The sequence below is a fragment of the Tasmannia lanceolata genome, unplaced genomic scaffold (genome assembly GCF_043159265.1).
Source record: "Tasmannia lanceolata isolate RefF3 unplaced genomic scaffold, GAP_Taslan_0.1 ptg000023l, whole genome shotgun sequence".
Taxonomy (NCBI): Eukaryota; Viridiplantae; Streptophyta; class Magnoliopsida; order Canellales; family Winteraceae; genus Tasmannia; species Tasmannia lanceolata.
The window spans coordinates 29,521,704-29,548,289 of record NW_027518700.1 but is presented as its reverse complement, the minus strand read 5'-3'; positions in this window follow the sequence as shown (position 1 = coordinate 29,548,289).

Below are 26,586 nucleotides of genomic sequence, written 5' to 3'. Positions count from 1 at the left end.
GAAGTGGGTTTCCAAGCAGTGAGTACCCTAGTTTTAGTGAACTGGGTTTCCAAGCAGAGTTGGTTTTTGCGTTCGGCTGGTTCCGGACCAGGCGTGCGCTCCCGGTCTTTGCGGAGACGAGCCGTGGCGAACCAAGCAGCGAGTACCCGAGTTTTAGCGAACTGGGTTTCCAAGCAGTGAGTACTCGAATTTTAGCGAGTGGCGAACCAAGCAGTGAGTACCCGAGTTTTAGCGAAGTGGGTTTCCAAGTAGTGAGTACCCGAGTTTTAGTGAACTGGGTTTCCAAGCAGTGTTACTTTTTACGTTCGGGTTCGTTTCGGACAAGGAGTGCACTCACGGTCTTTGCGGAGACGAGCCGTGGCCAAAGAAGCAGCGAGTACCCAAGTTTTAGTGAAGTGGGTTTCCAAGCAGTGAGTACCCTAGGTTTAGTGAACTGGGTTTCCAAGCAGAGTTGGTTTTTGCGTTCGGGCTGGTTCCGGACCAGGCGTGCGCTCCCGGTCTTTGCGGAGACGACCCGTGGCGAACCAAGCAGCGAGTACCCAAGTTTTAGCGAAGTGGGTTTCCAAGCAGTGAGTACCCTAGTTTTAGCGAACTGGGTTTCCAAGCAGCGAGTACCCTAGTTTTAGCGAACTGGGTTTCCGAGCAGCGAGTACCCGAGTTTTAGCGAACTGGATTTCGAAGCAGTGAGTAACCGAGTTTTAGTGAACTGGGTTTCCAAGCAGCGTTGATTTTTGCGTCCGGGCTGGTTCCGGACCAGGAGTGCGCTCTCGGTCTTTGCGGCAACGAGCCGTGGCGAACCAAGCAGCGAGTACCCGAGTTTTAGCGAACTAAGCAGTGAGTACCCGAGTTTTAGCGAAGTGGGTTTCCAAGCAGTGAGTACCCGAGTTTTAGTGAACTGGGTTTCCAAGCAGCGTTGGTTTTTCCGTCCGGGCTGGTTCCGAACCAGGCGTGCCGTCCCGGTCTTTGCGGAGACGAGCCGTGGCGACCCAAGCATCGAGTACCCCAGTTTTAGCGAACTGGGTTTCCAAGCAGTGAGTACCCGAGTTTTAGCGAACTGGGTTTCCAAGCAGTGAGTACCCAAGTTTTAGCGAAGTGGGTTTCGAAGCAGTGAGTACCCTAGTTTTAGTGAACTGGGTTTCCAAGAAGAGTTGGTTTTTGCGTTCGGCTGGTTCCGGACCAGGCGTGCGCTCCCGGTCTGAAATACTCAAGAGGGGGGGTGAATTGAATTTAACTCAATATTAGGCCTTTTGAAAATTATCTATAAACCCTAATTGGAATTTTTCTTCACTTAATTAAATATTTGGTTAGTGCAAATATAATTGAAAGAACAAAGTGAAATGCCAAACCAAAACAATAATGGAAATGCAAGAGTGAGAAATGACACACCGATATATAGTGGTTCGGCCAACGGCCTACTCCACTCTACTCAAGGTCGCACTTGAGGGATTCCACTATTGGAGACCTCCACGATGCCCGGCTCCGAGGCGGTTACAATTCCAAGGGATATTAAACAAGGATGCCCTTACACCTTTACAAAGACTCTCCTTCTCCGCCGAGTTCTAAGCGGTTGCTCTCTAGGGAATTAAAAAAGGAATGCCCTAGCCACCTATACAAGATTTGAAAGAGAATAGCTTGGCTTCTTCTTGAAAGCTTGATGCTCTTTGTAGACCCTTGATTGCTCTTCAAAGATGGTGATTTGCAAGTGAAAGCACTACTATATCCAAACTCAAAAGATTCACAAGTGAAAGGCAAGTTTGGGGTGAAAAACAAAAACTCAAGCTAAAATGGATTGCAAATGTTTTTGATGCTTAAGGATGTTTTTCAAAGATCAAGAGAGAGTGAAAAACTTCTCTACATGTTGTATAAATAGTCTCACCAAAGAATATGACCGTTTGGGGGTGGAAATATCAAAAACCAAAAATTAATTTGAATCCCAACGGCTATTTTTTAGTCTGTCGCGAGGTTCTCGGAGTTCCGAGAACCATTCTCGGAGTTCCGAGAATTCTCGGAGTTCCGAGAAATATTCTCGGAGTTCCGAGACAACGGCCAGAAGAAATAAAATTTCTACTGGACCATTTCTCGGAGTTCCGAGAAATTTTCTCGGAGTTCCGAGAAAATGTCCAGATGCTACTGGACCTTTTCTCGGAGTTCCGAGGGAACTCTCGGAGTTCCGAGCTCGGAGCTCCGAGAAAAAATCTCGGAGTTCCGAGAAGCCTAAAAATCCACAGATTTTGATTTTTATTGCTGATTTGATTTTTAGCTTTTGGAACTCAACTCCTATGGTTATTTTGGAATGTTTATGAGGGTCCCAACATGTTGGTCCACCACATAACCATTCACTAATCCATTTTAAGTTCTTAAGTGTTCTTTGAAAAAACATTTTGAAAACACTTTGCCTTGACTTGGAAATCTAAAGAGAAAGGATGTACAATGATACCTATGTAGCTTTCAACTTCTCTTTAGTCTTGGTCTTCAATTGATCTTCCATCTTGTGTATGCTTGCTTGAGAGATGAGGTGAGCTTCACTTAGCTCCTTTGACTCTTGTATGGGATATCTCCAAGCATGACTATGTTGTGTGTTGGTTTCTTCAATGATCAATCCTATCTCAAACACAACACTTCAAAGCAAATTGATTAGTATTCAAAAACACAATCAATTATGTTTAGAATCATCAAAACAAGATAGGAGAGTAGACCCTTGGGCTTACAATCTCCCCCTTTTTGATGATGACAAACAAAATTGATTATGAGGTGTGTGTGGAGTGACATAGTAGGCAAGTGAATACTAGAACTCCCCCTCAATATATGCACACATATAAATGATACAAGTTATAAGCAAGTGGTGCATATAGTCAATTGAATAGATAATCAATTTCAAACTTCTCCCCCTTTTGTCATCGACAGAAAGGGTGTAAACAAAAAATAGGAGTGGATAACTCCCCCTGAATCAATGCTTATGGTATAAAATTATATAACCAAGTAATGCACATATACCTGTTCATGATCGAGATGTTGACATATGTCAAGATGTTAGGTATTTTAATTAAAGTGAAGATACCTCTCCAACTTAGAAAAACTAAGAAGGCTAAGAATATCAATTGAGTGATTTTTAAGATTAAAAATTTGACATCTCATTCATGCAGATACTACCAAACAAAGATTATATATATAAATACTATATAGATAAGCTGGTTAAAGGCACAAAGTATTTATTTGGCAATTTCTTTGATTTGATCCGCACTCCATATGTTTAAGGCACTTCGGATATAGCAAATTCTATCATCACTAAGGGGTTTTGTAAAGATATCCGCTAATTGTTCTTCAGTGTTGATATATTTTAAGCAAATATCCCCTTTTTGTGAGTGATCTCTGATGAAGTGGTGCCTAATCTCAATGTGTTTTGTTCTTGAGTGTTGTATGGGGTTCTTTGTTAAGCTTATAGCACTAGTATTGTCACATTGGATGAGAATATTTTCCATTTTGATTGCATAGTCCATCAATGTGCTTTTCATCCATAGGACTTGAGCACAGCAAGCTCCAGCTGCCACATATTCTGCTTCTGTTGTGGACAGAGCTACTGAATTTTGCTTCTTGCTAAACCATGAAACAAGTGATTTACCCAAGAATTGGCAAGTCCCACTAGTGCTTTTCCTATCTACTCTACATCCAGCAAAGTCTGCATCTGAATATCCGATGAGAGTGAAGGAAGATGATCTTTCATACCACAGTCCTAGACTTTGGGTTCCTTTTAAGTACTTGAAGATCTTCTTAACTGCCGATAGGTGAGATTCTTTAGGATCCGATTGAAATCGAGCACAGAGACAGACAGTAAACATAATGTCTGGTCTGCTGGCTGTCAAATAGAGCAAACTACCTATCATACCCCTATACAATTTCTGATCGACAGATTTGCCAAATTCATCTTTTTCTAGCTTAGCAGTAGTACTCATGGGAATTCTTGATGTCTTACTGCTATCCATGCCATACTTCTTTAATAACTCCTTTGTATATTTTTCTTGATTTAAAAATATTCCATTTTTGTATTGTTTAATTTGGAGTCCTAAGAAGTAGGTTAACTCTCCCATCATGCTCATTTCAAATTCATTTTTCATTAAGGTTGCAAATTCATCACACAATTTTTGATTAGTTGAGCCACAGATGGTATCATCCACATAGATTTGGACAAGGAGGATATCATGATTTTCTCTTTTGATAAATAAGGTTTTATCCACCTTTCCCATCTCGAATCCCTTTTCAACTAAGAAAGTGCAAAGCCTCTCATACCAAGCTCTAGGAGCTTGCTTTAATCCATATAAAGCTTTATCAAGCCTGAAGACATGATTTGGATGTTTGAAGTCTTCAAAACCTGGAGGTTGCTCAACATACACTTCCTCTTGGATATAGCCATTTAGGAAGGCACTTTTGACATCCATTTGATATAGTTTAAATCCTTTATGAGATGCATATGCCAAAAGTATCCTAATAGCCTCCATACGGGCAACAGGAGCAAATGTCTCATCATAATCTATCCCTTCCTCCTGATTGTACCCTTGGGCTACAAGCCTAGCTTTATTCCTAGTGATAATTCCATTTTCATCCAATTTATTTCTATACACCCATCTCGTGCCAATGACTGGATGATCACTAGGTCTAGGTACTAGCCTCCATACCTTGTTCCTTTCGAATTGACTCAACTCTTCTTGCATGGCCATCAACCAATATTCATCCTTTTCTGCTTCCTTGATGGATTTTGGTTCCAATTCGGATAGGAATGCCAAATTATTGCTCACACTACGATAGTATGATCTAGTTCTTACTGGCAATGTGGCATCACCTAAGATTTGGGATTCAGGATGATCAACCAATGTTCTCCTATCCCTAGGTAATGAGGCATCATTTTCATTTTCTACTTCCTCACTAGGTGGTGTATGACTAGTAGATGCATGAGGAGGAGCACTCAATTTTGGAAAAAGATGTTCAACGGTTTCATCCTCATCATGTGGCATTTCTTGAGGTGTTGGCTCTCTTTCATCAAATGTCACATGCATGGATTCTTCTACTACTAGGGTTCTCCTATTAAATACTCTATATGCTTTGCTATGAGAAGAATACCCTAAGAATATTCCATCATCCGACTTCTTATCAAATTTATGTAAATTATCTCTAATGTTCAAAATGAAGCATTTACATCCAAACACTCTAAAATAGCTTATATTTGGTTTCAAGTTTTTCCAAAGCTCATAAGGTGTTTTCTTAGAGATTGGCCTTAAGTATACCCTGTTTATGATATAGCAAGCGGTGCTAACCGCTTCCGCCCAAAAATATCTAGGGAGATCATTTTCATGCAACATTGTTCTAGCCATTTCTTGGAGAGTTCGATTCTTTCTTTCTACTACTCCATTTTGTTGAGGTGTTCTAGGTGCGGAAAAATTATGTTTAATGCCATGTTCATTACAGTAAGTGTCAAAGTGTACATTTTCAAATTCCGTTCCATGATCACTTCTAATGTGGGAGATGGCAACACCTTTTTCATTTTGAATTTGATTGCATAATGTTAGGAAGTTTTCATAAGTTTCATCTTTATGTCCTAGAAATATGACCCATGTGAATCGTGGGTAGTCATCAACAACTACAAACACGTACCTCTTTCCACCTAGGCTACTAGTCTTCATTGGTCCAAAAAGATCCATATGAAGTAGCTCCAAGGGGTAGGAAGTTGAAATCATATTTTTAGGTGCAAAAGAGCTTTTCAATTGTTTTCCTAATTGACAAGTTCTACAAATGTGATCCTTGATGAATTTGAACTTAGGCAATCCTCTAACACTTTCTTTTGAGGAGAGGGTCGAAATGAGATCCATTCCGGCATGACCCAACCTCCTATGCCATAGCCAAGAATCCTCACTAATGGCATTTAGACAAGTCACTTTTTGGAGTCTAAGATCATCTAGTCCAATTGTATAAATGTTATTGTCTCTAGACCCTATGAATTTTACTTCTCCATTTATCTTATTTTTAACAATGCATTTGTCGGGATTGAAGACAACTTCAAAACCATTATCACATAATTGACTAATGCTAATAAGATTATGGGACAAGCCATCAACAAAGAGTACATCATGTATGGGAGAGGTAGAGTTACCTATGGTGCCTTCACCTTTGACTTTTCCTTTCTTGTCATCTCCAAAGGTAACTTCTCCACCATCCTTGAGTGATAGTGATGCGAATTGAGTGAGGTCTCCAGTCATGTGTCTAGAGCATCCACTATCAAGGTACCATGTGTTCCTCTTGTTGTGGCTTTTAAGGCATACCTACATAGGAATAGGCAAGTGAGATCCCTTAGGTACCCAAATCTTCCTAATCTTGCTATGTTCATTTGTTTTCACTTTAGAGTTCAATTTGATCTTATCTTGTTTAGCATGTAAGCAAGCAACTTTATAATGACCTAACAATCCACAATAAAAGCAAATTTTGGTACTACTAGAGGAAGTCTTTTCAAGTTTGTTTTTATAGTTAGATATTGTGGTATTCCATCTATGTCCAAGTCCACTTTTGTCACTTGACATTCTTTGAAGATTTACAAGTTTATCCAATTTTAATGAACTATTTTCAAATTTTTCAAAGAGTTTCTTGAGTTCATCATATTCAAAAGATAGTTTACCGTTTTCATGCTTTAGTTTGTTATTTTCAATAGAAAGATTTTGTCGATTTTCATTCAAAGTCTTAATAGTAGCATTTAGCTCATGAATCTCTACTTTGCATTTTTCATTTTCATCATCTAAGAATTCATGATCCTTTTTTAACCAACCAAATTCTTTTGTCATGTTAGCAAGAGAATTTTCAAGTGATGCAATTTTATCAAATTGAATTTCAAGTTCATCATTTGCACTTTGTAAGGAATCTAAAACTTCTTGTAAGATAATGACATCATTTAAAGTGTTTACCTCATTGTTGTCGTTTGTTGAGGCCATGAAGCACACATTTCTTGCTAATAGGCAATCATCCCCATCATTTTGTTCGCCTTCGCTTTCAATCTCCTCATCCCATGTGGCGGACATTCCTTTCTTGCCTTCTCTTCTCTTGAAGCGGTTGTTTGAAGTAGGTTCATTGTTGAGTGGACAATCCGGGCGAATGTGTCCAAGCTTCTTGCAACCGTAACATCGGGGTTGAGAAGATCCATCACCAACTTCTTCTTTCTTCTTGAATGGAGGATTGGTCCTTCTATTTCTCATGCCTCCCATGTTTCTTTGCAAGAATTTGATCCTTCTTGTTAGGAGAGCTACTTCATCCTCGATGTGTTCCTTTGCATCTTCACTTTCACCTACATTACAAGCAAAAGCAATTCCTTTTCCTTTTTTCGATTTTAGTTTCGATTTCGGGTGCTTTTGTTTTGAAAATCATTTCATGTGTGATCAAGGACCCTATAAGTTCATCTAGGTTCAAAGTGTTCATGTCCTTGGCTTCGGTGATTGCGGAGGTTTTGGATTCCCAAGACAAAGGTAGGGATCTAAGAATTTTAGTTACTAAATCTCTATTGGAAAATTGTTTTCCAAGTCCCCTTAATCCATTTACAAGATTGGTGAATCTAGTGTACATGTCGGCAATTGTTTCATCGGGTGTCATTTGAAAAAGTTCGTATTGCCGAAAAAGATGGTTCATTTTAGATTCTTTAACTTGATTGGTTCCTTCATGGGTGACTTCTAGAGTGTCCCAAATTTCCTTAGCCGAATTCAAATTTGATACTCTATTGAATTCTCCGGGAGATAGAGCACAAATGAGAGAATTCATGGCTTTGGCATTATAATTCGAAGCTTGTTGTTCGGCTTCGGTCCAATCATTTAAATTTCTTGTGGGTAGGATATATTCATTATTAATTGCTCTCCACATTTGATAGTCTTGAGTTAAAAAGATTTTCATTTTAGTTTTCCAAAAACCATAATTTGTACCATCAAAATAGGGTGGCCTAGTGTTTGAATAACCTTCATGATGTTGAGGGTAGTTTGCCATTTTTGAATCTTTACTCTAAACCGGTTAGGGTTTTCAAAAAAAATAGAGACGAGGCTCTGATACCAATTGAAATACTCAAGAGGGGGGGTGAATTGAATTTAACTCAATATTAGGCCTTTTGAAAATTATCTATAAACCCTAATTGGAATTTTTCTTCACTTAATTAAATATTTGGTTAGTGCAAATATAATTGAAAGAACAAAGTGAAATGCCAAACCAAAACAATAATGGAAATGCAAGAGTGAGAAATGACACACCGATATATAGTGGTTCGGCCAACGGCCTACTCCACTCTACTCAAGGTCGCACTTGAGGGATTCCACTATTGGAGACCTCCACGATGCCCGGCTCCGAGGCGGTTACAATTCCAAGGGATATTAAACAAGGATGCCCTTACACCTTTACAAAGACTCTCCTTCTCCGCCGAGTTCTAAGCGGTTGCTCTCTAGGGAATTAAAAAAGGAATGCCCTAGCCACCTATACAAGATTTGAAAGAGAATAGCTTTGCTTCTTCTTGAAAGCTTGATGCTCTTTGTAGACCCTTGATTGCTCTTCAAAGATGGTGATTTGCAAGTGAAAGCACTACTATATCCAAACTCAAAAGATTCACAAGTGAAAGGCAAGTTTGGGGTGAAAAACAAAAACTCAAGCTAAAATGGATTGCAAATGTTTTTGATGCTTAAGGATGTTTTTCAAAGATCAAGAGAGAGTGAAAAACTTCTCTACATGTTGTATAAATAGTCTCACCAAAGAATATGACCGTTTGGGGGTGGAAATATCAAAAACCAAAAATTAATTTGAATCCCAACGGCTATTTTTTAGTCTGTCGCGAGGTTCTCGGAGTTCCGAGAACCATTCTCGGAGTTCCGAGAATTCTCGGAGTTCCGAGACAACGGCCAGAAGAAATAAAATTTCTACTGGACCATTTCTCGGAGTTCCGAGAAATTTTCTCGGAGTTCCGAGAAAATGTCCAGATGCTACTGGACCTTTTCTCGGAGTTCCGAGGGAACTCTCGGAGTTCCGAGCTCGGAGCTCCGAGAAAAAATCTCGGAGTTCCGAGAAGCCTAAAAATCCACAGATTTTGATTTTTATTGCTGATTTGATTTTTAGCTTTTGGAACTCAACTCCTATGGTTATTTTGGAATGTTTATGAGGGTCCCAACATGTTGGTCCACCACATAACCATTCACTAATCCATTTTAAGTTCTTAAGTGTTCTTTGAAAAAACATTTTGAAAACACTTTGCCTTGACTTGGAAATCTAAAGAGAAAGGATGTACAATGATACCTATGTAGCTTTCAACTTCTCTTTAGTCTTGGTCTTCAATTGATCTTCCATCTTGTGTATGCTTGCTTGAGAGATGAGGTGAGCTTCACTTAGCTCCTTTGACTCTTGTATGGGATATCTCCAAGCATGACTATGTTGTGTGTTGGTTTCTTCAATGATCAATCCTATCTCAAACACAACACTTCAAAGCAAATTGATTAGTATTCAAAAACACAATCAATTATGTTTAGAATCATCAAAACAAGATAGGAGAGTAGACCCTTGGGCTTACACGGTCTTTGCGGAGACGAGCCGTGGCGAACCAAGCAGCGAGTACCCGAGTTTTAGCGAACTGGGTTTCCAAGCAGTGAGTACCCGAGTTTTACTGAACTCGGTTTCCAAGCAGCGTTGGTTTTTTCGTCCGGGTTGGTTTCGGACCAGGAGTGCGCTCCCGGTCTTTGCGGAGACGAGCCGTGGCGAACCAAGCAGCGAGTACCCAAGTTTTAGCGAAGTGGGTTTCCAAGCAGTGAGTACCATAATTTTAGGGAACTGGGTTTCCAAGCAGCGTTGGTTTTTGCGTCCGGGCTGGTTCCGGACCAGGCATGCCCTCCAGGTGTTTGCGAAGACGAGCCGTGGCGAACCTAGCAGCGAGTACCCGAGTTTTGGCGAACTGGGTTTCCAAGCAGTGAGTACCCGGTTTTAGTGAACTGGGTTTCCAAGCAGCGTTGGTTTTTACGTCCGCGCTGATTCCGGACCAGGAGTACGCTCCCGGTCTTTCCGGAGACGAGCCGTGGCAAACCAAGCAGCGAGTACCCGAGTTTTAGCGAAGTGTGTTTCCAAGCAGTGAGTACCCGAGTTTTAGTGAACTGGGTTTCTAAGCAGTGTTGGTTTTTGCGTCCGGGTTGTTTTCGGACCAGGAGTACGATCCCGGTCTTTCCGGAGACGAACCGTGGCGAACCAAGCAGCGAGTACCCGAGTTTTAGCGAACTGGGTTTCTAAGCAGTGAGTACCCGAGTTTTAGTGAACTCGGTTTCCAAGCAGCGTTGGTTTTTTCGTCCGAGTTGGTTTCGGACCAGGAGTGCGCTCCCGGTCTTTGTGGAGACGAGCCGTGGCGAACCAAGCAGCGAGTACCCAAGTTTTAGCGAAGTGGGTTTCCAAGCAGTGAGTACCATAATTTTAGTGAACTGGGTTTCCAAGCAGCGTTGGTTTTTGCGTCCGGGCTGGTTCCGGACCAGGCATGCCCTCCCGGTGTTTGCGAAGACGAGCCATGGCGAACCTAGCAGCGAGTACCCGAGTTTTAGCGAACTGGGTTTCCAAGCAGTGAGTACCCGGTTTTAGTGAACTGGGTTTCCAAGCAGCGTTGGTTTTTACGTCCGCGCTGATTCCGGACCAGGAGTACACTCCCGGTCTTTCCGGAGACGAGCCGTGGCAAACCAAGCAGCGAGTACCCGAGTTTTAGCGAAGTGTGTTTCCAAGCAGTGAGTACCCGAGTTTTAGTGAACTGGGTTTCCAAGCAGTGTTGGTTTTTGCGTCCGGGTTGTTTTCGGACCAGGAGTACGATCCCGGTCTTTCCGGAGACGAACCGTGGCGAACCAAGCAGCGAGTACCCGAGTTTTAGCGAACTGGGTTTCTAAGCAGTGAGTACCCGAGTTTTAGTGAACTCGGTTTCCAAGCAGCGTTGGTTTTTTCGTCCGAGTTGGTTTCGGACCAGGAGTGCGCTCCCGGTCTTTGTGGAGACGAGCCGTGGCGAACCAAGCAGCGAGTACCCAAGTTTTAGTGAAGTGGGTTTCCAAGCAGTGAGTACCATAATTTTAGTGAACTGGGTTTCCAAGCAGCGTTGGTTTTTGCGTCCGGGCTGGTTCCGGACCAGGCATGCCCTCCCGGTGTTTGCGAAGACGAGCCATGGCGAACCTAGCAGCGAGTACCCGAGTTTTAGCGAACTGGGTTTCCAAGCAGTGAGTACCCGGTTTTAGTGAACTGGGTTTCCAAGCAGCGTTGGTTTTTACGTCCGCGCTGATTCCGGACCAGGAGTACACTCCCGGTCTTTCCGGAGACGAGCCGTGGCAAACCAAGCAGCGAGTACCCGAGTTTTAGCGAAGTGTGTTTCCAAGCAGTGAGTACCCGAGTTTTAGTGAACTGGGTTTCCAAGCAGTGTTGGTTTTTGCGTCCGGGTTGTTTTCGGACCAGGAGTACGCTCCCAGTCTTTCCGGAGACGAGCCGTGGCGAACCAAGCAGCGAGTACCCGAGTTTTAGCGAACTGGGTTTCCAAGCAGTGAGTACCCGAGTTTTAGTGAAGTGGGTTTCCAAGCAGCGTTGGTTTTTTCGTCCGGGTTGGTTTCGGACCAAGAGTGCGCTCCCGGTCTTTGCGGAGACGAGCTGTGGCGAACCAAGCAGCGAGTACCCGAGTTTTAGCGAACTAAGCAGTGAGTACCCGAGTTTTAGCGAAGTGGGTTTCCAAGCAGTGAGTACCCGAGTTTTAGTGAACTAGGTTTCCAAGCAGCGTTGGTTTTTTCGTCCGGGTTGGTTTCGGACCAGGAGTGCGCTTCCGGTCTTTGCTGAGACGAGCCATGGCGAATCAAGCAGCGAGTACCCAAGTTTTAGCGAAGTGGGTTTCCAAGCAGTGAGTACCATAGTTTTAGTGAACTGGGTTTCCAAGCAGCGTTGGTTTTTCCGTCCGGGCTGGTTCCGGACCAGGCATGCCCTCCCGGTCTTTGCGAAGACGAGCCGTGGCAAACCTAGCAGCGAGTACCCGAGTTTTAGCGAACTGGGTTTCCAAGCAGTGAGGACCCGGTTTTAGTGAACTGGGTTTCCAAGCAGCGTTGGTTTTTACGTCCCCGCTAATTCTGGACCAGGAGTGCGCTCCCGGTCTTTCCGGAGACGAGCCGTGGCAAACCAAGCAGCGAGTACCCGAGTTTTAGCGAACTGGTTTTCCAAGCAGTGAGTACCCGAGTTTTAGTGAACTGGGTTTCCAAGCAGCGTTGGTTTTTGCGTTCGGGCTGGTTCCGGACCAGGAGTGCGCTCCAGGTCTTTGCGGCGACGAGCCGTGGCGAACCAAGCAGCGAGTACCCGAGTTTTAGCGAACTAGGTTTCCAAGCAGTGAGTACCCGAGTTTTAGTGAAATGGGTTTCCAAGTAGCGTTGGTTTTTGCGTCCGGCCTAGTTTCCGACCAAGAGTGCGCTTCCGGTCTTTGCGGAGACGAGCCGTGGAGAACCGAGCAGTGTGTTCCCGAGTTTTAACGAACTAGGTTACCAAGTAGTGAGTACCCGACTTTTAGTGAACTGGGTTTCCAAGCAGCGTTGGTTTTTGCGTCCGGGCTGGTTTCAAACCGGAAGTGCGCTCCAGGTTTCTGCGGAGACGAGCCGTAGCGGACCAAGCAACGAGTACCCGAGTTTTAGCGAACTGGGTTTCCAAGCAGTGAGTACCCGAATTTTAGCGAGTGGCGAAACAAGCAGTGAGTACCCGAGTTTTAGCGAAGTGTGTTTCCAAGCAGTGAGTACCCGAGTTTTAGTGAACTGGGTTTCCAAGCAGTGTTGGTTTTTGCGTCCGGGTTGGTTTCGGACCAGGAGTGCGCTCCCGGTCTTTGCGGAGACGAGCCGTGGCGAAACAAGCAGCGAGTACCCAAGTTTTAGCGAAGTGGGTTTCCAAGCAGTGAGTACCCTAGTTTTAGTGAACAGGATTTCCAAGCAGAGTTGGTTTTTGCGTTCGGGCTGGTTCCGGACCAGGCGTGCGCTCCCGGTTTTTGCGGAGACGAGCCGTGGCGAACCAAGCAGCGAGTACCTGAGTTTTAGCGAACTGGGTTTCCAAGCAATGAGTACCCGATTTTTTGTGAACTGGGTTTGCAAGCAGCGTTGGTTTTTTCGTCCGGGTTGGTTTCGGACCAGGAGTGCGCTCCCGGTCTTTGCGGAGACGAGCTGTGGCGAACCAAGCAGCGACTACCCGAGTTTTAGCGGACTAAGCAGTGAGTACCCGAGTTTTAGTGAAGTGGGTTTCCAAGCAGTGAGTACCCGAGTTTTAGTGAACTAGGTTTCCAAGCAGCGTTGGTTTTTTCGTCCGGGTTGGTTTCGGACTAGGAGTGCGCTCCCGGTCTTTGCTGAGACGAGCCGTGTCGAACCAAGCAGCGAGTACCCAAGTTTTAGCGAAGTGGGTTTCCAAGCAGTGAGTACCATAGTTTTAGTGAACTGGGTTTCCAAGCAGCGTTGGTTTTTCCGTCCGGGCTGGTTCCGGACCAGGCATGCCCTCCCGGTCTTTGCGAAGACGAGCCGTGGCGAACCTAGCAGCGAGTACCCGAGTTTTAGCGAAATGGGTTTCCAAGCAGTGAGAACCCGGTTTTAGTGAACTGGGTTTCCAAGCAGCGTTGGTTTTTACGTCCGCGCTAATTCCGGACCAGGAGTGCGCTCCCGGTCTTTCCGGAGACGAGCCGTGGCAAACCAAGCAGCGAGTACCCGAGTTTTAGCGAACTGGTTTTCCAAGCAGTGAGTACCCGAGTTTTAGTGAACTGGGTTTCCAAGCATCGTTGGTTTTTGCGTCCGGGCTGGTTCCAGGCCAGGAGTGCCCTCCCGGTCTTTCGGAGACGAGCCGTGGCGAACCAAGCAGCGAGTACCCGAGTTTTAGCGAACTGGGTTTCCAAGCAGTGAGTACCCGAGTGTTAGCGAACTGGGTTTCCGAGCAATGAGTACCCTAGTTTTAGCGAACTGCGTTTCCGAGCAGCGAGTACCGTAGTTTTAGCGAACTGGGTTTCCAAGCAGTGAGTAACAGAGTTTTAGTGAACTGGGTTTCCAAGCAGCGTTCGTTTTTGTGTTCGGGCTGGTTCCGGACCAGGACTGCGCTCCAGGTCTTTGCGGCGACGAGCCGTGGCGAACCAAGCAGCGAGTACCCGAGTTTTAGCGAACTATGTTTCCAAGCAGTGAGTACCCGAGTTTTAGTGGAGTGGGTTTCCAAATAGCGTTGGTTTTTGCGTCCAGCCTGGTTCAGGACCAAGAGTGCGCTTCCGGTCTTTGCAGAGACGAGCCGTGGCGAACCGAGCAGTGTGTACCCGAGTTTTAACGAACTGGGTTTCCAAGTAGTGAGTACCCGACTTTTAGTGAACTGGGTTTCCAAGCAGCGTTGGTTTTTGCGTCCGAGCTGGTTCCAAACCGGGAATGCGCTCCAGGTTTCTGCGGAGACGAGCCGTAGCGGACCAAGCAGCGAGTACCCGAGTTTTAGCGAACTGGGTTTCCAAGCAGTGAGTACCCGAATTTTAGCGAGTGGCGAACCAAGCAGTGAGTACCCGAGTTTTAGTGAACTGGGTTTCCAAGCAGTGTTGGTTTTTACGTCCGGGTTGGTTTCGGACCAGGAGTGCGCTCCCGGTCTTTGCGGAGACGAGCCGTGGCGAGCCAAGCAGCGAGTACCCAAGTTTTAGCGAAGTGGGTTTCCAAGCAGTGAGTACCCTAGTTTTAGTGAACTGGGTTTCCAAGCAGAGTTGGTTTTTGCATTCGGGCTGGTTCCGGACCAGGCGTTCGCTCCCGGTCTTTGCGGAGATGAGCCGTGGCGAACTAAGCAGCGAGTACCCGAGTTTTAGGGAACTCGGTTTCCAAGCAGTGAGTACCCGAGTATTAGTGAACTGGGTTTTCAAGCACCATTGGTTTTTGCGTCCGGGTTGGTTTCGGACCAGGAGTGCGCTCCCGGTCTTTGCGGAGACGAGCCGTGGCGAACCAAGCAGCGAGTACCCAAGTTTTAGCGAAGTGGGTTTCCAAGCAGTGAGTACCCTAGTTTTAGCGAACTGGGTTTCCAAGCAGCGAGTAACCTAGTTTTAGCGAACTGGGTTTCCGAGCAGCGAGTACCCGAGTTTTAGCGAACTGCGTTTCCAAGCAGTGAGTAACCGAGTTTTAGTCAACTAGGTTTCCAAGCAGCGTTGGTTTTTGCGTCCGGGCTGGTTCCGGACCAGGAGTGCGCTCTCGGTCTTTGCGGCAACGAGCCGTGGCTAAGCAAGCAGCGAGTACCCGAGTTTTAGCGAACTAAGCAGTGAGTACCCGAGTTTTAGCGAAGTGGGTTTACAAGCAGTGAGTACCCGAGTTTTAGTGAACTGGGTTTCCAAGCAGCGTTGGATTTTCCGTCCGGGCTTGTTCCGGACCAGGCGTGCCGTCCCGGTCTTTGCGGAGACGAGCCGTGGCGAACCAAGCATCGAGTACCTGAGTTTTAGCGAACTGGGTTTCCAAGCAGTGAGTACCCGAGTTTTAGCGAACTGGGTTTCCAAGCAACGATTACCCTAGTTTTAGCGAACTGGGTTTCCGAGAAGCGAGTACTTGAGTTTTAGCGAACTGGGTTTCCAAGCAGTGAGTAACCGAGTTTTAGTGAACTGGGTTTCCAAGCAGCGTTGGTTTTTGCGTCCGGGCTGGTTCCGGACCAGGAGGGCGCTCCCGGTCTTTGCGGAGACGAGCCGTGGCGAACCAAATAGCGGGTACCCGAGTTTTAGCGAACTGGGTTTCCAAGCAGTGAGTACCCGAGTTTTAGTGAACTGGGTTTCCAAGCAGCGTTGGTTTTTTCCTCCGGGTTGGTTTCGGACCAGGAGTGCGCTCCCGGTCTTTGCGGAGACGAGCCGTGGCGAACCAAGCAGCGAGTACCCGAGTTTTAGTGAACTGGGTTTCCAAGCAGTGTGTACCCGAGTTTTAGTGAACTGGGTTTACAAGCAGCGTTGGTTTTTACGTCCGGGTTGGTTTCGGACCAGGAGTGCGCTCCCGGTCTTTGCGGAGACAAGCCGTGGCGAGCTAAGCAGCGAGTACCCAAGTTTTAGCGAAGTGGGTTTCCAAGCAGTGAGTACCCGAGTTTTAGTGAACTGGGTTTCCAAGCAGTGTTGGTTTTTACGTCCGGGTTGGTTTCGGACCAGGAGTGCGCTCCCGGTCTTTGCGGAGACGAGCCGTGGCGAGCCAAGCAGCGAGTACCCAGGTTTTAGCGAAGTGGGTTTCCAAGCAGTGAGTACCCTAGTTTTAGTGAACTGGGTTTCCAAGCAGAGTTGGTTTTTGCATTCGGGCTGGTTCCGGACCAGGCGTTCGCTCCCGGTCTTTGCGGAGACGAGCCGTGGCGAACTAAGCAGCGAGTACCCGAGTTTTAGGGAACTCGGTTTCCAAGCAGTGAGTACCCGAGTATTAGTGAACTGGGTTTCCAAGCTCCATTGGTTTTTGCGTCCGGGTTGGTTTCGGACCAGGAGTGCGCTCCCGGTCTTTGCGGAGACGAGCCGTGGCGAACCAAGCAGCGAGTACCCAAGTTTTAGCGAAGTGGGTTTCCAAGCAGTGAGTACCCTAGTTTTAGCGAACTGGGTTTCCAAGCAGCGAGTACCCTAGTTTTAGCGAACTGGGTTTCCGAGCAGCGAGTACCCGAGTTTTAGCGAACTGCGTTTCCAAGCAGTGAGTAACCGAGTTTTAGTGAACTAGGTTTCCAAGCAGCGTTGGTTTTTGCGTCCGGGCTGGTTCCGGACCAGGAGTGCGCTCTCGGTCTTTGCGGCAACGAGCCGTGGCTAAGCAAGCAGCGAGTACCCGAGTTTTAGCGAACTAAGCAGTGAGTACCCGAGTTTTAGCGAAGTGGGTTTACAAGCAGTGAGTACCCGAGTTTTAGTGAACTGGGTTTCCAAGCAGCGTTGGTTTTTCCGTCCGGGCTTGTTTCGGACCAGGCGTGCCGTCCCGGTCTTTGCGGAGACGAGCCGTGGCGAACCAAGCATCGAGTACCTGAGTTTTAGCGAACTGGGTTTCCAAGCAGTGAGTACCCAAGTTTTAGCGAACTGGGTTTCCAAGCAACGATTACCCTAGTTTTAGCGAACTGGGTTTCCGAGAAGCGAGTACTTGAGTTTTAGCGAACTGGGTTTCCAAGCAGTGAGTAACCGAGTTTTAGTGAACTGGGTTTCCAAGCAGCGTTGGTTTTTGCGTCCGGGCTGGTTCCGGACCAGGAGGGCGCTCCCGATCTTTGCGGAGACGAGCCGTGGCGAACCAAATAGCGGGTACCCGAGTTTTAGCGAACTGGGTTTCCAAGCAGTGAGTACCCGAGTTTTAGTGAACTGGGTTTCCAAGCAGCGTTGGTTTTTTCGTCCGGGTTGGTTTCAGACCAGGAGTGCGCTCCCGGTCTTTGCGGAGACGAGCCGTGGCGAACCAAGCAGCGAGTACCCAAGTTTTAGCGAAGTGGGTTTCCAAGCAGTGAGTACCCTAGTTTTAGTTAACCGGGTTTCCAAGCAGAGTTGGTTTTTGCGTTCGGGCTGGTTCCGGACCAGGCGTGCGCTCCCGGTATTTGCGGAGACGAGCCGTGGCGAACCAAGTAGCGAGTACCCGAGTTTTAGTGAACTGGGTTTCCAAGCAGTGTGTACCCGAGGTTTAGTGAACTGGGTTTACAAGCAGCGTTGGTTTTTTCGTCCGGGGTGGTTTCGGACCAGAAGTGCGCTCCCGGTCTTTGCGGAGACGAGCCGTGGCGAACCAAGCAGCGAGTACCCGAGTTTTAGCGAACTAAGCAGTGAGTACCCGAGTTTTAGCGAAGTGGGTTTCCAAGCAGTGAGTACCCGAGTTTTAGTGAACTGGGTTTCCAAGCAGCGTTGGTTTTTTCGTCGGGGTTGGTTTCGGACCAGGAGTGCGCTCCCGGTCTTTGCTGAGACGAGCCGTGGCGAACCAAGCAGCGAGTACCCGAGTTTTAGTGAACTGGGTTTCCAAGCAGTGTGTACCCGAGTTTTAGTGAACTGGGTTTACAAGCAGCGTTGGTTTTTTCGTCCGGGGTGGTTTCGGACCAGGAGTGCGCTCCCGGTCTTTGCGGAGACGAGCCGTGGCGAACCAAGCAGCGAGTACCCGAGTTTTAGCGCACTAAGCAGTGAGTACCCGAGTTTTAGCGAAGTGGGTTTCCAAGCAGTGAGTACCCGAGTTTTAGTGAACTGGGTTTCCAAGCAGCGTTGGTTTTTTCGTCGGGGTTGGTTTCGGACCAGGAGTGCGCTCCCGGTCTTTGCTGAGACGAGCCGTGGCAAACCAAGCAGCGAGTACCCAAGTTTTAGCGAAGTGGGTTTCCAAGCAGCGAGTACCCTAGTTTTAGCGAACTGGGTTTCCAAGCAGCGAGTACCCTAGTTTTAGCGAACTGGATTTCCGAGCAGCGAGTACCCGAGTTTTAGCGAACTGCGTTTCCAAGCAGTGAGTAACCGAGTTTTAGTGAACTAGGTTTCCAAGCAGCGTTGGTTTTTGCGTCCGGGCTGGTTCCGGACCAGGAGTGCGCTCTCGGTCTTTGCGGCAACGAGCCGTGGCTAAGCAAGCAGCGAGTACCCGAGTTTTAGCGAACTAAGCAGTGAGTACCCGAGTTTTAGCGAAGTGGGTTTACAAGCAGTGAGTACCCGAGTTTTAGTGAACTGGGTTTCCAAGCAGCGTTGGTTTTTCCGTCCGGGCTTGTTCCGGACCAGGCGTGCCGTCCCGGTCTTTGCGGAGACGAGCCGTGGCGAACCAAGCATCGAGTACCTGAGTTTTAGCGAACTGGGTTTCCAAGCAGTGAGTACCCGAGTTTTAGCGAACTGGGTTTCCAAGCAACGATTACCCTAGTTTTAGCGAACTGGGTTTCCGAGAAGCGAGTACTTGAGTTTTAGCGAACTGGGTTTCCAAGCAGTGAGTAACCGAGTTTTAGTGAACTTGGTTTCCAAGCAGCGTTGGTTTTTGCGTCCGGGCTGGTTCCGGACCAGGAGGGCGCTCCCGGTCTTTGCGGAGACGAGCCGTGGCGAACCAAATAGCGGGTACCCGAGTTTTAGCGAACTGGGTTTCCAAGCAGTGCGTACCCGAGTTTTAGTGAACTGGGTTTCCAAGCAGCGTTGGTTTTTTCCTCCGGGTTGGTTTCGGACCAGGAGTGCGCTCCCGGTCTTTGCGGAGACGAGCCGTGGCGAACCAAGCAGCGAGTACCCGAGTTTTAGTGAACTGGGTTTCCAAGCAGTGTGTACCCGAGTTTTAGTGAACTGGGTTTACAAGCAGCGTTGGTTTTTACGTTCGGGTTGGTTTCGGAACAGGAGTGCGCTCCCGGTCTTTGCGGAGACAAGCCATGGCGAGCCAAGCAGCGAGTACCCAAGTTTTAGCGAAGTGGGTTTCCAAGCAGTGAGTACCCGAGTTTTAGTGAACTGGGTTTCCAAGCAGTGTTGGTTTTTACGTCCGGGTTGGTTTCGGACCAGGAGTGCGCTCCCGGTCTTTGCGGAGACGAGCCGTGGCGTGCCAAGCAGCGAGTACCCAAGTTTTAGCGAAGTGGGTTTCCAAGCAGTGAGTACCCTAGTTTTAGTGAACTGGGTTTCCAAGCAGAGTTGGTTTTTGCATTCGGGCTGGTTCCGGACCAGGCGTTCGCTCCCAGTCTTTGCGGAGACGAGCCGTGGCGAGCTAAGCAGCGAGTACCCGAGTTTTAGGGAACTCGGTTTCCAAGCAGTGAGTACCCGAGTATTAGTGAACTGGGTTTCCAAGCTCCATTGGTTTTTGCGTCCGGGTTGGTTTCGGACCAGGAGTGCGCTCCCGGTCTTTGCGGAGACGAGCCGTGGCGAACCAAGCAGCGAGTACCCAAGTTTTAGCGAAGTGGGTTTCCAAGCAGTGAGTACCCTAGTTTTAGCGAACTGGGTTTCCAAGCAGCGAGTACCCTAGTTTTAGCGAACTGGGTTTCCGAGCAGCGAGTACCCGAGTTTTAGCGAACTGCGTTTCCAAGCAGCGAGTAACCGAGTTTTAGTGAACTAGGTTTCCAAGCAGCGTTGGTTTTTGCGTCCGGGCTGGTTCCGGACCAGGAGTGCGCTCTCGGTCTTTGCGGCAACGAGCCGTGGCTAAGCAAGCAGCGAGTACCCGAGTTTTAGCGAACTAAGCAGTGAGTACCCGAGTTTTAGCGAAGTGGGTTTACAAGCAGTGAGTACCCGAGTTTTAGTGAACTGGGTTTCCAAGCAGCGTTGGTTTTTCCGTCCGGGCTTGTTCCGGACCAGGCGTGCCGTCCCGGTCTTTGCGGAGACGAGCCGTGGCGAACCAAGCATCGAGTACCTGAGTTTTAGCGAACTGGGTTTCCAAGCAATGAGTACCCGAGTTTTAGCGAACTGGGTTTCCAAGCAACGATTACCCTAGTTTTAGCGAACTGGGTTTCCGAGAAGCGAGTACTTGAGTTTTAGCGAACTGGGTTTCCAAGCAGTGAGTAACCGAGTTTTAGTGAACTGGGTTTCCAAGCAGCGTTGGTTTTTGCGTCCGGGCTGGTTCCGGACCAGGAGGGCGCTCCCGGTCTTTGCGGAGACGAGCCGTGGCGAACCAAATAGCGGGTACCCGAGTTTTAGCGAACTGGGTTTCCAAGCAGTGAGTACCCGAGTTTTAGTGAACTGGGTTTCCAAGCAGCGTTGGTTTTTTCGTCCGGGTTGGTTTCAGACCAGGAGTGCGCTCCCGGTCTTTGCGGAGACGAGCCGTGGCGAACCAAGCAGCGAGTACCCAAGTTTTAGCGAAGTGGGTTTCCAAGCAGTGAGTACCCTAGTTTTAGTTAACCGGGTTTCCAAGCAGAGTTGGTTTTTGCGTTCAGGCTGGTTCCGGACCAGGCGTACGCTCCCGGTATTTGCGGAGACGAGCCGTGGCGAACCAAGCAGCGAGTACCCGAGTTTTAGTGAACTGGGTTTCCAAGCAGTGTGTACCCGAGTTTTAGTGAACTGGGTTTACAAGCAGCGTTGGTTTTTTCGTCCGGGGTGGTTTCGGACCAGGAGTGCGCTCCCGGTCTTTGCGGAGACGAGCCGTGGCGAACCAAGCAGCGAGTACCCGAGTTTTAGCGAACTAAGCAGTGAGTACCCGAGTTTTAGCGAAGTGGGTTTCCAAGCAGTGAGTACCCGAGTTTTAGTGAACTGGGTTTCCAAGCAGCGTTGGTTTTTTCGTCGGGGTTGGTTTCGGACCAGGAGTGCGCTCCCGGTCTTTGCTGAGACGAGCCGTGGCGAACCAAGCAGCGAGTACCCGAGTTTTAGTGAACTGGGTTTACAAGCAGTGTGTACCCGAGTTTTAGTGAACTGGGTTTACAAGCAGCGTTGGTTTTTTCGTCCGGGGTGGTTTCGGACCAGGAGTGCGCTCCCGGTCTTTGCGGAGACGAGCCGTGGCGAACCAAGCAGCGAGTACCCGAGTTTTAGCGAACTAAGCAGTGAGTACCCGAGTTTTAGCGAAGTGGGTTTCCAAGCAGTGAGTACCCGAGTTTTAGTGAACTGGGTTTCCAAGCAGCATTGGTTTTTTCGTCGGGGTTGGTTTCGGACCAGGAGTGCGCTCCCGGTCTTTGCTGAGACGAGCCGTGGCAAACCAAGCAGCGAGTACCCAAGTTTTAGCGAAGTGGGTTTCCAAGCAGCGAGTACCCTAGTTTTAGCGAACTGGGTTTCCAAGCAGCGAGTACCCTAGTTTTAGCGAACTGGATTTCCGAGAAGCGAGTACCCGAGTTTTAGCGAACTGCGTTTCCAAGCAGTGAGTAACCGAGTTTTAGTGAACTAGGTTTCCAAGCAGCGTTGGATTTTGCGTCCGGGCTGGTTCCGGACCAGGAGTGCGCTCTCGGTCTTTGCGGCAACGAGCCGTGGCTAAGCAAGCAGCGAGTACCCGAGTTTTAGCGAACTAAGCAGTGAGTACCCGAGTTTTAGCGAAGTGGGTTTACAAGCAGTGAGTACCCGAGTTTTAGTGAACTGGGTTTCCAAGCAGCATTGGTTTTTCCGTCCGGGCTTGTTCCGGACCAGGCGTGCCGTCCCGGTCTTTGCGGAGACGAGCCGTGGCGAACCAAGCATCGAGTACCTGAGTTTTAGCGAACTAGGTTTCCAAGCAGTGAGTACCCGAGTTTTAGCGAACTGGGTTTCCAAGCAACGATTACCCTAGTTTTAGCGAACTGGGTTTCCGAGAAGCGAGTACTTGAGTTTTAGCGAACTGGGTTTCCAAGCAGTGAGTAACCGAGTTTTAGTGAACTTGGTTTCCAAGCAGCGTTGGTTTTTGCGTCCGGGCTGGTTCCGGACCAGGAGGGCGCTCCCGGTCTTTGCGGAGACGAGCCGTGGCGAACCAAATAGCGGGTACCCGAGTTTTAGCGAACTGGGTTTCCAAGCAGTGAGTACCCGAGTTTTAGTGAACTGGGTTTCCAAGCAGCGTTGGTTTTTTCCTCCGGGTTGGTTTCGGACCAGGAGTGCGCTCCCGGTCTTTGCGGAGACGAGCCGTGGCGAACCAAGCAGCGAGTACCCGAGTTTTAGTGAACTGGGTTTCCAAGCAGTGTGTACCCGAGTTTTAGTGAACTGGGTTTACAAGCAGCGTTGGTTTTTACGTCCGGGTCGGTTTCAGACCAGGAGTGCGCTCCCGGTCTTTGCGGAGACAAGCCGTGGCGAGCCAAGCAGCGAGTACCCAAGTTTTAGCGAAGTGGGTTTCCAAGCAGTGAGTACCCGAGTTTTAGTGAACTGGGTTTCCAAGCAGTGTTGGTTTTTACGTCCGGGTTGGTTTCGGACCAGGAGTGCGCTCCCGGTCTTTGCGGAGACGAGCCGTGGCGAGCCAAGCAGCGAGTACCCAAGTTTTAGCGAAGTGGGTTTCCAAGCAGTGAGTACCCTAGTTTTAGTGAACTGGGTTTCCAAGCAGAGTTGGTTTTTGCATTCGGGCTGGTTCCGGACCAGGCGTTCGCTCCCGGTCTTTGCTGAGACGAGCCGTGGCGAACTAAGCAGCGAGTACCCGAGTTTTAGAGAACTCGGTTTCCAAGCAGTGAGTACCCGAGTATTAGTGAACTGGGTTTCCAAGCTCCATTGGTTTTTGCGTCCGGGTTGGTTTCGGACCAGGAGTGCGCTCACGGTCTTTGCAGAGACGAGCCGTGGCGAACCAAGCAGCGAGTACCCAAGTTTTAGCGAAGTGGGTTTCCAAGCAGTGAGTACCCTAGTTTTAGCGAACTGGGTTTCCAAGCAGCGAGTACCCTAGTTTTAGCGAACTGGGTTTCCGAGCAGCGAGTACCCGAGTTTTAGCGAACTGCGTTTCCAAGCAGTGAGTAACCGAGTTTTAGTGAACTAGGTTTCCAAGCAGCGTTGGTTTTTGCGTCCGGGCTGGTTCCGGACCAGGAGTGCGCTCTCGGTCTTTGCGGCAACGAGCCGTGGCTAAGCAAGCAGCGAGTACCCGAGTTTTAGCGAACTAAGCAGTGAGTACCCGAGTTTTAGCGAAGTGGGTTTACAAGCAGTGAGTACCCGAGTTTTAGTGAACTGGGTTTCCAAGCAGCGTTGGTTTTTCCGTCCGGGCTTGTTCCGGACCAGGCGTGCCGTCCCGGTCTTTGCGGAGACGAGCCGTGGCGAACCAAGCATCGAGTACCTGAGTTTTAGCGAACTGGGTTTCCAAGCAGTGAGTACCCGAGTTTTAGCGAACTGGGTTTCCAAGCAACGATTACCCTAGTTTTAGTGAACTGGGTTTCCAAGCAGTGTGTACCCGAGTTTTAGTGAACTGGGTTTACAAGCAGCGTTGGTTTTTTCGTCCGGGGTGGTTTTGGACCAGGAGTGCGCTCCCGGTCTTTGCGGAGACGAGCCGTGGCGAACCAAGCAGCGAGTACCCGAGTTTTAGCGAACTAAGCAGTGAGTACCCGAGTTTTAGCGAAGTGGGTTTCCAAGCAGTGAGTACCCGAGTTTTAGTGAACTGGGTTTCCAAGCAGCGTTGGTTTTTTCGTCGGGGTTGGTTTCGGACCAGGAGTGCGCTCCCGGTCTTTGCTGAGACGAGCCGTGGCGAACCAAGCAGCGAGTACCCGAGTTTTAGTGAACTGGGTTTCCAAGCAGTGTGTACCCGAGTTTTAGTGAACTGGGTTTACAAGCTGCGTTGGTTTTTTCGTCCGGGGTGGTTTCGGACAAGGAGTGCGCTCCCGGTCTTTGCGGAGACGAGCCGTGGCGAACCAAGCAGCGAGTACCCGAGTTTTAGCGAACTAAGCAGTGAGTACCCGAGTTTTAGCGAAGTGGGTTTCCAAGCAGTGAGTACCCGAGTTTTAGTGAACTGTGTTTCCAAGCAGCGTTGGTTTTTTCGTCCGGGTTGGTTTCAGACCAGGAGTGCGCTCCCGGTCTTTGCGGAGACGAGCCGTGGCGAACCAAGCAGCGAGTACCCAAGTTTTAGCGAAGTGGGTTTCCAAGCAGTGAGTACCCTAGTTTTAGTTAACCGGGTTTCCAAGCAGAGTTGGTTTTTGCGTTCGGGCTGGTTCCGGACCAGGCGTGCGCTCCCGGTATTTGCGGAGACGAGCCGTGGCGAACCAAGCAGCGAGTACCCGAGTTTTAGTGAACTGGGTTTCCAAGCAGTGTGTACCCGAGTTTTAGTGAACTGGGTTTACAAGCAGCGTTGGTTTTTTCGTCCGGGGTGGTTTCGGACCAGGAGTGCGCTCCCGGTCTTTGCGGAGACGAGCCGTGGCGAACCAAGCAGCGAGTACCCGAGTTTTAGCGAACTAAGCAGTGAGTACCCGAGTTTTAGCGAAGTGGGTTTCCAAGCAGTGAGTACCCGAGTTTTAGTGAACTGGGTTTCCAAGCAGCGTTGGTTTTTTCGTCGGGGTTGGTTTCGGACCAGGAGTGCGCTCCCGGTCTTTGCTGAGACGAGCCGTGGCGAACCAAGCAGTGAGTACCCGAGTTTTAGTGAACTGGGTTTCCAAGCAGTGTGTACCCGAGTTTTAGTGAACTGGGTTTACAAGCAGCGTTGGTTTTTTCGTCCGGGGTGGTTTCGGACCAGGAGTGCGCTCCCGGTCTTTGCGGAGACGAGCCGTGGCGAACCAAGCAGCGAGTACCCGAGTTTTAGCGAACTAAGCAGTGAGTACCCGAGTTTTAGCGAAGTGGGTTTCCAAGCAGTGAGTACCCGAGTTTTAGTGAACTGGGTTTCCAAGCAGCGTTGGTTTTTTCGTCGGGGTTGGTTTCGGACCAGGAGTGCGCTCCCGGTCTTTGCTGAGACGAGCCGTGGCAAACCAAGCAGCGAGTACCCAAGTTTTAGCGAAGTGGGTTTCCAAGCAGCGAGTACCCTAGTTTTAGCGAACTGGGTTTCCAAGCAGCGAGTACCCTAGTTTTAGCGAACTGGATTTCCGAGAAGCGAGTACCCGAGTTTTAGCGAACTGCGTTTCCAAGCAGTGAGTAACCGAGTTTTAGTGAACTAGGTTTCCAAGCAGCGTTGGATTTTGCGTCTGGGCTGGTTCCGGACCAGGAGTGCGCTCTCGGTCTTTGCGGCAACGAGCCGTGGCTAAGCAAGCAGCGAGTACCCGAGTTTTAGCGAACTAAGCAGTGAGTACCCGAGTTTTAGCGAAGTGGGTTTACAAGCAGTGAGTATCCGAGTTTTAGTGAACTGGGTTTCCAAGCAGCATTGGTTTTTCCGTCCGGGCTTGTTCCGGACCAGGCGTGCCGTCCCGGTCTTTGCGGAGACGAGCCGTGGCGAACCAAGCATCGAGTACCTGAGTTTTAGCGAACTAGGTTTCCAAGCAGTGAGTACCCGAGTTTTAGCGAACTGGGTTTCCAAGCAACGATTACCCTAGTTTTAGCGAACTGGGTTTCCGAGAAGCGAGTACTTGAGTTTTAGCGAACTGGGTTTCCAAGCAGTGAGTAACCGAGTTTTAGTGAACTTGGTTTCCAAGCAGCGTTGGTTTTTGCGTCCGGGCTGGTTCCGGACCAGGAGGGCGCTCCCGGTCTTTGCGGAGACGAGCCGTGGCGAACCAAATAGCGGGTACCCGAGTTTTAGCGAACTGGGTTTCCAAGCAGTGAGTACCCGAGTTTTAGTGAACTGGGTTTCCAAGCAGCGTTGGTTTTTTCCTCCGGGTTGGTTTCGGACCAGGAGTGCGCTCCCGGTCTTTGCGGAGACAAGCCGTGGCGAACCAAGCAGCGAGTACCCGAGTTTTAGTGAACTGGGTTTCCAAGCAGTGTGTACCCGAGTTTTAGTGAACTGGGTTTACAAGCAGCGTTGGTTTTTACGTCCGGGTTGGTTTCAGACCAGGAGTGCGCTCCCGGTCTTTGCGGAGACAAGCCGTGGCGAGCCAAGCAGCGAGTACCCAAGTTTTAGCGAAGTGGGTTTCCAAGCAGTGAGTACCCGAGTTTTAGTGAACTGGGTTTCCAAGCAGTGTTGGTTTTTACGTCCGGGTTGGTTTCGGACCAGGAGTGCGCTCCCGGTCTTTGCGGAGACGAGCCGTGGCGAGCCAAGCAGCGAGTACCCAAGTTTTAGCGAAGTGGGTTTCCAAGCAGTGAGTACCCTAGTTTTAGTGAACTGGGTTTCCAAGCAGAGTTGGTTTTTGCATTCGGGCTGGTTCCGGACCAGGCGTTCGCCCCCGGTCTTTGCTGAGACGAGACGTGGCGAACTAAGCAGCGAGTACCCGAGTTTTAGAGAACTCGGTTTCCAAGCAGTGAGTACCCGAGTATTAGTGAACTGGGTTTCC